The sequence below is a fragment of the Rhineura floridana genome, chromosome 2 (genome assembly GCF_030035675.1).
Source record: "Rhineura floridana isolate rRhiFlo1 chromosome 2, rRhiFlo1.hap2, whole genome shotgun sequence".
Taxonomy (NCBI): Eukaryota; Metazoa; Chordata; class Lepidosauria; order Squamata; family Rhineuridae; genus Rhineura; species Rhineura floridana.
This window is the reverse complement of record NC_084481.1, coordinates 157,581,025-157,595,245: the sequence shown is the minus strand read 5'-3', so window position 1 is coordinate 157,595,245 and position 14,221 is coordinate 157,581,025. Positions and strand designations below refer to the sequence as shown.

General features: G+C 42.5%; 1 protein-coding gene across 9 annotated transcripts in view; it reads right to left on the bottom strand.

Annotated features, from left to right (window-relative positions):
* The window catches only part of NR1H3 (nuclear receptor subfamily 1 group H member 3), a 49,350-nt gene that overhangs the window by 18,733 nt on the left and 16,396 nt on the right, over positions 1-14,221 (bottom strand). For 7 of the 9 annotated variants that reach the window (XM_061610955.1, XM_061610957.1, XM_061610950.1 and 4 more), the window contains one exon: positions 703-798. The gene's annotated coding sequence lies outside the window, so the exon portion shown is untranslated. Of the gene's footprint in view, positions 1-702; positions 799-2,003; positions 2,106-5,552; positions 5,604-14,221 lie in introns of those variants that run through there. The other 2 variants (XM_061610956.1, XM_061610953.1) reach the window with 2 other exon arrangements.

The window sequence follows — 14,221 nt, the reverse complement described above, 5'->3', positions numbered from 1 at the left end:
TTAGATCTGTGGGCATGTAAGAATGTGGGAAAAGGCACTCAAGCCCATAGAGCAGCCTTCTCAAATTTGGTACCCTCTAGATCAGCCTTTCCCAACCTAGTTGGCATTGGCAATGCTGGCTGAGGCTGATGGGAGTTGTGGTCCAACAACATCTGGAGGCACACTGGTTGGGAAAGGCTGCTCTAGATGTTGTGGGCTACAGTTCCCATGATCCCTGATGATGGGCCTTGCTGACTGGTGCGCGTTGCAGTCCAAAACATACGGAGGTCACTAGGTTGGGGTAGGCTGCCCTACAGTATATCTAGAAAAGCAAACAATGCATTCTGAACTTCAGATGGGTAATGAACAATGTTTCCTTACATATTGTGTCCAAGGGAGTGAATTCAAGAGGGAAGTACTGTAATGGGAGGTACTTTGCCTACCTATAAGGTTAGGTTTAGGTATCTAGAGAATGTAGTTCCTATCCCCCACTCTACCTAGAAGGCATAGAAAACCAAAGAAAGGCTGTACTTGTAAAAGAACAGTCCCACTTTTATGTCCAAAGAGCAGACTAAGAAGCAGCTGCAGCCTGGGACTGGGGGTTATTCTATTAGTGCCTTTTTGCTGCTACAGACAAAAAATGGTACAATTTTAAGGGGGTTCTTGCTAAGAAGACAGATAGTGCACTGAAACCTTTTGCAGAATGTTGTATTTTCATTTTACCTTTGTGGATCCACAAGCAGGTTTAGTTTGTTGACTCTTATCTAGCCTTGCCAAGCCAAAATTTCCAAAATTAGGAATGCTCTGGAGTTGTGGTATCTGAAACAAAATATATTATATTCAATAAGAGGGGGTACTATTATGAAATAAGAGGGTATTTAGCAACCCGCACCTCCTGCACTCAATCCATTTGTAGCATGACATGTCTTCACAGCAGGGATGTGTGGTACAGTGTTGGTTGCTAAAGCACAACCTGACAATGAGGCCTTGATAGGCAATAGATGAATGAAAAACCTACACAGTTTTCTTGATAGTTCAGAAAGTGGGTACACAGAAAATCCAACACATGGGGATGGGGAGGCAATGCAAATTATTATTATTGGAATAATTCTAGAGCCGTTTTCTCTAGCCTGCTGCCCGTCAGATGTTTTGGTCCACAACTCCCATTAGCCCTAGTCAGCAGAGCCATGTTAGTTAGGCTGATGGGAAATGTCATCCCAAACATTTGGAGGGCACCAGGTTGAGAACAGCTATGAAATCCATGTTAGAAATCCCTTTTCATCTTATCAGGAAAACAAAGACGAAAGATATGCTAGTCTGACAGATATTGAAAAAGAAAACGTACCATTTATTTTACCATTTAAAGCATTTAGCAACAAAGACCAACGCCTAACAAAAAGTTAGTTTCTTTGCCTGAAATTTGCAATTCTCAGAGTCATATCAAATGAACAGCAAGTGCATTAATTTATTTATTTTAGTATGGTCACTAATGGGTGAAAAAGCAGCAAGTCTGAGCACAGAACAGCCACTTACATTTAGTTATTTTATTCTAATCCATCAATACTTTTGCCAACAACAACAAAACAAAACTTATTGTGGGGTTCAAAAACCTTGCAGAAGTTTCAAACCATCATCTCTATCTAAACAATATCCATCTGCACAACTAGGACAAATCAGGACCTTTCAAGCCTCTCTCTTGGGCACAGATCTCGGCTGGAAGCTGTTGCTCGTCCTACAATAGAGTTGTTAAGTTCTACCCAAGAACCTCAACTTGTTACACTGAGAGCTCAGAGACAGCAAGAGAATAAGATTGGGCAGCATTGATGCCCTCTCCCCACTCTGCTGTTGAGTATTCTACTGAATTGTACTGTGAAAACCACCTCTTTGCTCTAAATATTATTGGAAACCAATGGAAATGCTTAAAGCTCAGCATGCAAAGAATAGAGGATCAGCCATACAGTTGCAGCAATCTGATTTAAATTCCCTTACTTTACTGCAATTCAAAAATACTGCATTAAGAATACCTGTAGACTGGAAAGTTGGTGAGCACTGCCTTGCCCGTTGCTGTTAGTGCCAGTCCCAGAGGGAAAATGTTAGTAAGCTTTCCTCTCAAAAGTGTAACTATAATGAACAGCATAGCCCCACAGGGAAGTAAATGTAGGTGAAAGGCTGAGGGAAGCATATATTCCTTGGTTTGTGGTCACATTTGTGTCTCAGATCAGGCACCAAGTACTTCCAAGCTGTGCTGGCACCAGCCCTGCCTAGAAACAGCTGAACAACTCAGAGAGCAAAGGTCCTAAGTTCAGCAATTTTTGCCACTTCAGACATAAGGTGTTATTATCAAAACAAATCAAATAATCCAAGCTATTTCATCCTGCAGCCATCATTCACATTCTTAGCCACCCCCCCCCAATCAAAGTAAATCCTCTATTCTAGGGGTGGCTAACCTACGGCCAGAGCTTGGAAAAGTTACTTTTTTTGAACTACAACTCCCATCAGCCCCAGCCACCATGGCCAATGGATTGGGCTGATGGGAGTTGTAGTTCAAAAAAGTAACTTTTCCAAGCTCTGCCTACGGCCCTCCAAATTTTGCTAGACTACAATTCCCATCATTTCTGATTATTGGCCAAGCTAGCTGAGGCTGATGAGAGCTGGCATCCAGCAATATCTGCAGGGCCACCCCTGCTCTATTCTTTCATCACTCTTGCAATATGGGCTTAGGCTTTGTTCTCAGCTCCTCACCGTTTATTCTATTAAGGGCTAAATGACATGTTAACAAGCCGTCATATATAACTTCCCCTCCAATTTTTTTCAATTGAAAGGGATCTTTCTTGAGCAGAACATCAGCTTCAACGGGGGAAAGAGATAATCTGTTAATTCCCTTTCCCTTTGGGCTGCCCCCCCACCGGTCAATTTGCCTCCCAGCTGCTTTTCACCCCACAGATGAAAAAGGTACAAGTCCCCATTTATTTTCCCCCCCCCAACAGGGAGAAAAGCAGCTTGCAGGGGGAAATTCTGACTGGAAAATGGCAGAAAGTGAAAGGTTAAGCAGCCCCATGTCTCTTTTTACTCTCCAGGATATTCTTCCACCACTGTTCTTTACTGTTTTGAAACAAAGCTGCTTTTTTATTTTCAATAAAAGTATCAGGGAGAAGTGACATGCAAGTGAGGCTGAGCTCTCACTTGGCCCTCCGGTTTGCCTTCTTTGCCAGTAGAGAGTCTTCTCCACAGGCTAGTCTGTCTCAGCTAACATTCCTGTTCCTGCACTTCATCCTTCTATTCCCCTGGTATAAAAAATATTTTGTATTGATATAAGTAACTGTAACAGGACTCTGATGCAGAGCCAGCCAAAGAAATTTTGCTACCCATGGCAAAGGACAAGATGGCACCCCCTCCATTCCACATACAGGAGCCAACTGGATTGGCAGCTAGGCATCAGGCTAACGTAGACACAGAGCAGGCTGCATGGCACACACAACCCTGTTCTTCAGCACCACACCTCTGCTTCCTCGCCCTTCGGTATTTGCCGCCTGAGGTGTCCCAGTTCTTAAGAGGTAGTTCATGGAAGCTTTCCAGCTACTTTAAGGGTAGAGACACATTTACTGTTGTGTTGGTTCCAATGCATCTTCACCTCTGTTTTCTGAACGTAGGGTCACACTGCACTAGACAAACTCCACCGCTTTTTACTCTAAAACCTGGTCAGATCAGCTCAAGTGCATTTTTTAAAAAAATTTCCAGACAGATTTTGCAACTGATTGGTAGATCAACCACTGCCTCTCCAGGTGTGGCCAATGGAAATGCTTTGCTGCAGGCAGATATAGTGATTGTCCCAACCCTTTGCTGTGGGCGGTCCTGATAGATCTGAAGTCAGCAATGGGGAAGGAAGGTGTATCCAGCTAAGGACACTTCAAAGCACAGCCAGAAAAACCATTCTCCCTGCTTTTGAAATGACTAGTGTGCTTACAGTCTCTGTTAGCTCAGTTGGTGATTACTAATGAAGAATAAACCACGGCTGTGCCAGGCATAGAATATTTCCTACTTGCTCACTCACCCTACCACGGGGTGTGGAACCGCCAGCCCATGGGCCTAACTTGGCCTACCAGGCCTCCCCATTTGGCCTGTGAGGCCATTTTCCCTGAACCACATTCACCTGCCCCACATCTGATGTTATATGTGATATCATATGTAGAGATGCAGCTGCAAAGCAATTGTTTCAATAGTTTTTTTGTTGAATTTTCCAAAAAGAAACAAAGCCAATGCAGTTAAACACAAAATAAACCATAATAAATCAAAACAATATGTTCTGTGCATACATTTAAGGGGAGAGAGGGAGAAGAGGAAGTGGGTGGGGGTTACAGCTGGTGGTCCAGACCAACCCAGTGCTCTGACATGCAGATAAATAAAGATGTATAAAGAGTCCATATATCTGGGAACTTCCCATCTTTTTGTGTTTATTTATTAATTTATTTTATTAAATTTATATCCCACCCTTCCTCCCAGAAGGAGCCCAGGGCGGCAAACAACGGAAAGTCACCTTCTCATAAGCTGCCCATTGAGCCATGTCTTCTGTCCATTGTACAACTGGGTAGAAAGCAGGATTGAACTCCCTGTTCATCAGCTGGTGGGGTGGGAGTTCAACCCTGTTTGGCTTAGGTGAACAAGCAAGATCCTTGCAAAAAGCAGGACTGAACTGTGCAGAATGTTCAATCCTGCTTGGTTCAGGTGTATGAGCTAGTTCCCCGCAGGGAACTACTTTGCACACCAGAACCCTGCAGAAGTAGGATTGAACTTTCCACGCATCAGCTGATGAGTAGGAAGTTCAATCTTGCTTGGCCACGATCAATCCCCCCCAGATCAACTTTGATAGATGGGCAAGATTGTTTATCTGTCATAGTTGGCCTGCAGGATGGGAGAGATAAGGATCTGTCCAGGCATGCCAAAAACATTCCCCACCCCTGCCCTGCAAGATAGTGCCAAGTCAGAATGACCAACAGTATTGTCATAGGAGAATAAAGAGATCATACCTGACCCCACACCATAGTGTACTTTTGAAAGTTGCACACGAGCATTTTACAGAAATAATAAAAAAGCAATCCAGCAACACCAGGAAGAAGAAAAATGCCAAACTAAGACATGAGCATTTGCTGTTCAGCTTAATGATAGTTCTCTACTCCTGCTGTTCAGCAGGGTACAGTCTATACATCAATTCTTATGTTACCCTAGATATCAGAGGATGTTGCCTGTATAAGTATTTTATATCATTAAGTGGGATAACACATGTAAACATAGCCATGATAATAGTGCAATTTTTCTTCCAGAAAAATGTTACCTGCAGAGATAACTTGGTATTGGCAAGCACAGTATAGTAGTAGCAGCAGCAGCAGCAGCAATAGCAATAGCAGTAGTAGTAGTGTCAAATGGACAGGAATTACAAATTGGTTGAAGTCTGTGCAGAGCAGAAAAACCCAATTCATTGTTTCAATTTAAAACTCATCCGCAAATACTGTACTTAGGATCCCAAATTAAAAGAATCATGCAAAAAACATACAGTAGGTAGTAATACAAAATCTTACTTGAAATCATAAATGCCCACTTCTCCCAGATGTTACTGCAGATGCGCTATTGGCCAGGATGAATGTTAAGGGAGGAAAATGTGAGGACAAGGCTGCATAATAGCATACACAGACACACTCATTGTCTTTGCACATCAGGTACCACCATGACATTTTGCTCTGGCCAATTCCTCTTATTTTTATGCCACCCAGCAAAATTTTTCACAAGCTTCCTAAAAGACTTCCTCTGAGGATTTACCATAGGGAAGCTAAATGTTCTCACAGAGTCATCTCTCAGTTGTTCCTCTTGATCTTTCCAGTACCCTTTTTCTCAAGCTCCTTTGGAACTTTTCTAACCCACCACCTTTACAAGATTCAGAAGTATAGCCATGTACTTTTTTTGACCCAAACTTTGTGACCCAAACTTTGAGATGAAAGGATTCTGGGGAGAGAAGTTAATTCTCGGCACAAAAGATCTCCCAGTCTCAAAAAGCCCTTTGAGCGCTTCACATGACAGCAAAGTTGCACAAAATGATAGCAAGGAATGTCAACAGAGCATTCCCTTATGTTGCCCTCCCTTGGCTACCTCACAGCATGTATCGCTCAGCTAAAACATTTACTTTGTAAGGCAGTGGGTGGGAGGTCTTCTGTCAAATAAGTGGTATACAAATTTTGTTTAATAAAATAAATAAAAATAAAACTATTTACTTTGTAGTATGGACTTCTCCCACATTTTTGATTCCACTCCCTTGTAGCAACCTCTCAACCATCTTCCCCATAGCATGCCATTCTCAGCTGGAGTGTAGGCTGTCTCTGAATCTCCTGGCTTGAAAGAGCTCCCTCTTGTTGCAAACTCCAGCCAGCCATCACATCGGACAAATTTTTTTTAAATGCCTGTAATAAGTATTCCGTAGGAAAAGATCCAGGCTCCATTAAAATCCTAATGTGTTTCATGCAGGAACTGTTTTTCAAGGGTTATGCTATTAAAAGTTTTCAATTTTTCATATCTTAAGCCTTATAGCTCTGCTTTGAGGTGTCACATCACATTTTTAACTCAAAAGTCATCGTTTTATTTATTTTGAAGGCTACTCCCATGTCATGGCCCCATCACACATGAGTCTTATTTACAATTTTTTAAAAAATGAATAAAATTGAATTCTTAGGACTGATGTAACAACTGCCGCACAAAGGCTGCTCTCAACTGCTTTCATGCAGCAAAGCATTAATGTGCAGCAGCTCACTGCACAGATGGGGCAATTTTCTCCATACCACGGCAAACATCAGCCACAAGGCAGCTAGTTCCTATGATATTCCCCAGAAATTGTATATGACCGAAACCAAGCTGTAAGATTTAAGACAGGGATGGACAATCTGTGGCCATTCATGTGTTGCTGGACTCCAACTCCCATCAGCCTCAGCCAGCATGACCAATAGTCAGGGTTGATGGGAGCTGTAGCCCAACAACATCTCAAGGGTCACAGGTTCACCACCCCTGGCTTAAGAGGGACTAAACAAAATGGAAACATTTTAATAGCAGAATTCTCAACAAGAGGATTTCTACTTGAAACTCATCAGGATTTTAAGAGTAATAGAAACCAAATCATTTCCTACAGACCTGTTGCTGGACAGGCTGCAGGACATAAATGCTAGCTACACTGTGTTTAAGGAAAGGAAGCTTCAAGGTCACAGAGAGATTAGTTCAAAGGGGAAATGGGAGTAGAACTAGGAAGAACTGTACATGATTAAGAAAAGAACATTTTTGTTCATTTCCTAACAGATATGCGGTCCAATGCTATGCATATTTACTCAGAAGCAAGTCCCACTAAACTCAATAGTACTTACTCCCAAGTAAGTGTGCAGAGGATTGCAATCTTTTCACAAATGCTGGGAACTCCCATCTCTAGGAATAACTGACAAGCAGTCCCTGAATCAGAGGCAGGAACTATCAGCCGGATAGCCACCAAACTGCATCCATGGCACCCTGCCCCAGAAGCTTCCAAATGTGGCATATTGTACAGCTAAGGTTTCAGTTACACATTGCATGTGTAAATGAAACAATTGCATATATTATTTTTCATGATGGCTTGCTAGTTTTAATAATATGGTATTGTTTTACAGAGTGTTTTTTAAATGTTACCCATTGTATTTTAGTGTGTGTTTTATGAAAACTGCCTTGAGACCATTTTAATTCTTCAAGGGTGGCCTAGAAATTTAAGTTAAATAAATTTTAAAAAATTAAAAAATTCCCCATCTACTCCCGCTTCCAGTTCCTGTGTTGCTTCCCATGTCAAATTTTACATTTTGAGTTCTATGGGGCAAGGATCAGTTGGCTTGTACTTTGTATAAAGTGCTGTGCACACCTGTAGTTCTATATCAGGTGTGAGTAGGGTTGCCAGGTTCAACGCCTGAGACTGATCCTGTATCTTTAAAAGCTGTGCAGGGGGAAGGGAGAATTCCACCTTGTGGTTTTTCTCATAACAATGTTGCAAGAACACCTGCACTTGGCTGACTTTCTCTTATCCTAAAGATACAGGATCAGTCGCAGGCCCTGAACCTGGCAACTCTAGGTGTGAAGAACCTTTGGCCCTCTGGATGTTGCTGAACTACAACTCCTATCAGTTCCAGCATGCATGGCCAATGGACAGGGATGATGGAAGCTGTAGTTTAGCAGCATCTGGAGGGCCAAAGGTTCCCCACACCTGCCCTATATAAACAACAACAACCAAGATCCTACCTAACTTCAGCCAGGAAAAAGAGATTGAAGCAAATGTTAATGCAGCTTAATGGTGGTAGTACCTGGCAGTGGACACTAGTGGTAGAGAATAAAGTTTCCAATACATAGCTAGGTAGTCAAGACCAGCCCTTAGCAGGACCCTTATATAGTATGTAGTCCACCTCAACCAAGATATCTGGAGATTACTGGGATGGGAAGACCTTTTGCAGGGACACACCTGACACTTCTGGTTTATGTATCAGAGCCCCCAACAAATGCCATGACAACATGCCCTGGAACACATATTCCTAACTGTAGGAGACAGGAAGTAGCAAAGACTTTCTCACGCTGGTTGACGAATAGGAAAGATAGTGTTGGCAACTGCTGAGCCTATATGTATCTGCCTCCTGTGAGGAATCACTAAACTGCAGAGGGCAGCCTCCTTAGTGAAGTGATTGATTCCACCCACCCAAGTTGGCCATTGGAACTTCCTGGATAGCTATAAAAGTCCTCCTGCTTCCATTGCCTTGCATGAGCAGCATGGTCTTCCTGAGCATTGGGTGTGTTTCTGCATCCTTGGACTTGCCCTAGTTTACCCTCCAGTCCTGACTTGCTGTTTTGTTCAGACTACCAGTTAGTCCCATGGCTCATAATTCCAAGCTTCAGGTTCAACCCGGGCTGCTGCCCACAGAACAGCTCTAACTGATGGCAACAGGATTGGAAAATGTGGCTGGTTAATCAAGAAGGGTTTGAAGAGATGTCTACCAGAGTATACCAGATTACTGATTAATCCAACCATAGCTTTATCACAGAAGATATAAAAATATTGCCAAAATGTGTGATATTCCCTTCTCTCCTGAGCACACTTTAATTGTTCTGGTGTCTCCTGCCTGGACAGACTGCACTGACTAGCTGGTTTCTTTTACTGGCATCCAAGACTTGGATGCACCCACAACAGAATGTCTTTGCATGCATGTCATGGCTCCAGCAACACCTTGCAGGAAAGGGTTGTGGCACTGTGGTGTGCAGGTCTTCTCGGCACCAACAAGATCAGCCTCAGTCACAGGGTCGGAGGTCTCTTCCTGCCACTCAAGGCAGAGTCTGGCAGGGACTGCTGGCAGAAAAGCAAGCACAGCCATTTCCATCAAGTATACTACAAAACAGAATGATTTTCAGAGTGTCTAACTCCTAGCCAGGAAAGTGGGAAGTATTTAGGACTGAGTACAATCTGCGGCTCTCTGTTCATGGAAGACAGATCTATCAGGAGCTATTTACCAGGATAGCCAACTCAAGCTTCCATGTTCAGAGGCAGCATACCTCTGAATACAAGATGCTGGGAATAAGAACCAAGAGAGGACTGTTGTTTTCATGTCCTGCTTATGAGTTTTCCAGAGGCAGCTGACTGGTCTCTGTCAGAAAGAAAATGCTGGCTATGATGGGTCTTTGGTCTGATCCAGCAATAATCTTTTAACAGCAACCAAAAAGGAGAAGGAGGAGAAAGAGAAGCAGCAGCTTGTAATAAACAGAATGTTGAAAAATAGGGGAATATAATGCTTAAATCAGCCACCAGAGAAAGTACTTCAATTAAACAAGAACTGAGGATGTTCCTATTTTCATAAAAGCTGACCAATTCAGTCCTTGTTTCAGTTTTTAAAATATCTTAACATTAGGAGCCTGATTAAATGTAACCACAACTGCAACTCTGGAAATCTGAGGACACCTGAGATTGTCACATTAAGTGTGTGACTTAACATGTTCTGCGGACTGTTTCCGTTTCCCTTTCTCTACCCCCATCCTTTGCTCTCACCATTACAATACAAGGACTGACTCTCCCACTCCAGAACCATAAAACAAAGTCGCAAAAGCTCACATATAGGCACATTTCCCCTCATCCGGCTAACAAAGCTCATTTGCTGCTTGGGTGGCTAAGGGGGCCCTGCATCTCTCATTAGGAGTAGAGGAGGGTCTGCACTTTTGAAGCTGAACTGCAGTAACCCTAGGATCTTGGCTCCGGCTGTAGTTCAGAGCCAGGTCTGACTCTACTATCAGCACTGACCTTTGGACGGACAGCAGGAAATGCAATCATGGCTTTGACAACTTTGTCAAGGGATTCAAACAGGAAAAATCACATTAGTGCTCTTCCCTTGAGGGAAAAGCAGAGGAGAGTTTGGGGGGCAGGGGGAATCTAAGACTGGTCCCTCTCTCCTCCCATCCTCAGCAAAGCAACATGAGGTAGGTTGCCATGGCTAGCTGAATTGTCAGGGAAATATTAAGTCAAGGAAAACTCCAGGCTCTGGAAAAAGCTAGAAACAAACCACAGCGCTGATCCATATGAAATCAGTCGTTTTGGCTGCATTACACTTTTGTCCCATTTACCCTTGGACAAGTCACAAATGTAGAAAGAACCCTGCTGAATTAGAGCAAAGGCCTAAATAGTCCAGCATTCTGTTCTCACAGTGACTAACCAGATGCCACTGGGAAGCCCACAAACACGACATGAGCACAAGAGGCTGTTCCTGTTGATACTTAGTCTGAAACTTGAAGCAGTTTAAACCACTCCACCAATCCCAGCACAGGGATGTGGATGAGTGTGGTGTGTGAGTGTGAGTGTGCCTTCATGTGAGTGTGTGTGGTCTTCATGTGTGATGAGGGTATGTTCTGTATGCACGGTGTGAGCTTGAGTTTAGGCAACAGCAGTCTGGTTGCTGCCCATGTACACACATCTATGTGACTAGTGTGTGGGTGACTGGGTGTTTATCACAGCACAGTTCTGATTATGGGTATTTCTATTGGATCGTGATTGTGTATTTTAATGAATTGGTAAAAGTGAATGATTAATGATGCAGTGTGTGGGTGAATGTGATAGCGTGTCATCTACGTTTTAGCTGCTGTTTCACTATTATAGTTTTATAGATTATAATTACTTATCATTGTTTTATTGTTCTGTTCATGGTATTATATGACTTGGTAGGGTCAGCTTTATTGGCCCAAGCACTGTAATTGCGATGTTTTGTGTTGTGACATTTTATTATGTTTATTTCTGTTGTCGCTTATTGTTTGCAAGTCGCTCGGGATTCACTTGAATGGAAAACAGCACAGAAATACAATCCATCAATCAGTGTGTGATTTGTGTGGTCTGTCTATGTGGTACATGCATGCAAAAACAAGTGGATGTTCAGTGGCCATGCTAGTGTGTTATCCTTGAAGAGCTGACCAACCTTAAACATGGTCCTTGTGCCAAAAAAAATTAGCCACCCCTGCTGTAGAGATTCTCTTTAACAGAGGTTGTACAAAAATGAGACACTTCCAGCTCCTAAATGCGTTCTTGCTTAATAACGTCAGACATTCCTTACTGAATCAGACCAAAGTTGATCTAAGTCCAGCATAGTTTGCAAGAATTCCACCACCTATGAGGTATCCACTGGAAATTGGCAAGTGGTCCACTGGTGGACTTCAGTCTTCCTTCTGCTCACTCTTGCCCTAGAAAACCTAGTATTGATCACCTCCTAAACTTTCTAAGTTCATTGACTGCTCCCGATTGTGTCCTGTTAGCTAGGAGGACAACAACAATCACTGGACACAGGCACTGAGAGGCCAAAGATGTAAAATGCTATCATTGTTGCAGGTCATGTTTTTAACATATCAAAGGAAACCATTATGGCCCAACATTCTGTGTACATCACATGCAACACCAGAAGCTATGAACACAACATATCCAAAATAGAAGTAAAGCTCACTTCCACATAGAAATAATGTGAGATAGATGCATTCACTTGGAAAGAAAGGATCACATATTTCAACTGACAATATATTTTTCATAAAATTTTCTCCTGCTGTGTGTAGATCATTTGTGTCATTTTCAAGAGTACAAAACATGTCAAGACTACAGGCACTTTGAACAGGATCATTTGTACTCTGTGTACACCTTACAGTCAAAATGTGGGTTCTGTCTTTTCAGTTGGGGTGCCAAAATTATGGAATACTCTCATGTGCAGCCTGGCCTTTATCAAACAGGATGAAAGGAGGGGAGAGTTGGTAGGTATCTGCTGCTGGGTGACAAATTTTGATTCACAAAGGGATTTTTCTCCAGCCTTTCCCTGGAGAAATCAGATCTAGTCCCGGTCATTCATGTTCTAGTTGCTTCCTGATTAGATTACTATAATGCACTTTACATGGGGCTGCCCTATTGGTCTATTGACTGAACACTGAAGGGATGCACAAGGGGGGGACTAGTCTGGCTGCTGCAGTTCATAAGGGAACTGAGATAAGAAGTACTTTGTGGGGAGGGGTAACTAAAATATAAATTAAAGAGATTCATACTAAGTATAATGAAAGGAGAGTGGAAGCTTTGAAAGTATGAGAGATTGCCTATAAAGATCCATGAACCAGAGGATGTGTATAGTCCTAAATCCCTGTGACATGAGGCCAAATGTGAAGATGAACTTTCTGCAGACTTTGCCCTGCCAAGCTGCATTCACTTCTCACAATATCTGACATCACTACAAACAGCCAGCTGGAAAACAGCCCTGAAAGTCAAGCAGAGTCTCCTTGGCTCTGAGACAGCCAGTGACATGGCTGCATTCAGGGCACACCCACCAAATGCGAAACAAGAGCCTTGAATTTCTCCATGATGGCTTCAAGTACTCAAAATACTGCTGTGTTTCTCTCAAAGCCCTGCCCTTCTTGATGTCTTGTGTTTGCTAATGCTTCACCAGCTTTAGCCAGCAACCTCCCAATGCAGCCTAAAACAAGTTATTTGATTTTATTTCCATGGTTTCTGTAGGCGTTCACCAGTCCTTGCTTCCATACAGCACTGGTTGTTACAATATAGAAGGTGTGGGGAATCTCTGGACCCCTAGATGTTGCTGAACTACAACTCCCATAAGTCCCAGGAAGCATGACCAGGAATGATGGGAGTTGCAGTTCAGCACCATCTGAAGGGCCAAAGGTTCCCCACACCTGTAATACAGGGATGGGAAACTTGTGGCTCTCCAGGTGTTGTTGGACTCCAGTTCCCATCAGCCCAGCTAGCAAGACCAGAAGGATAATGGGAGTTGTAGTCCAACAAGATCTGGAAGGCCACAGATTCCCCATCTCTGTTATACAGTACAATATTGCTTGTAGCCACAGGCCATGGCAGGTACAATAAAACATACAAAAAAACAGGACAAGTAAATATAATCTTCACTTAAAATAAAATAAAGCTTAAAATCAACCTTAAATTTTCTTGGGGTCGTTCTTAATTTTAGCTTGATCAAATTAATGAGTCACCTTTGCAAACCACTGACATTTAGTTCAAAATTCTCACTCAGCTTTCTTTGCTGTAATTGCAATCAGTACAACTTGATAGGATAGATGCTCATATTCAATCAGATAATAAATAAATCACTATGTCCTGAATTGGCCATCCACTACATTGTGACACAAAATAAGATCACAATTTCTTTCTGGGACAGGCATACGAAAGGCAATGCAATAAACAATGAACTAAATCCTCTATACAATCATTTCCACAAAACACAATCTATTTCTTACTGGAACATTACGATACCTGCCATCCAAACAAGCATCTGTTGAAATCCTAATCCTGTGAAAGCTTTTCTCAACAGTGACAAATGTTGGATATGTATCCTGGGCTCCTTCTAGGAGGAAGGGCGGGATATAAATCTAATAACTAAATAATAAATTTTGATGATCTTTCTAAATAGGAGCATATCACTGAGAGGAGTGATTATTATTAATCACTTCCCTATCACAGAATTTTCCAGTTTGCTCATTAAAGCTAGGTTGAAAGTCAAGCATGGCCGCTTGCTCTGTAGAAATTGAATACAGATTCATAATATCCTGGCAGATCTTCACCCATCCTCAGCTGTTCATACAAACACTTCTTTGGGAATCTTGAATCAGACATTTCATTCAGTCTGAACGAAAACTAAATCATACTTTTATTAACTCTTGACTGAATGGGGGGCAAACC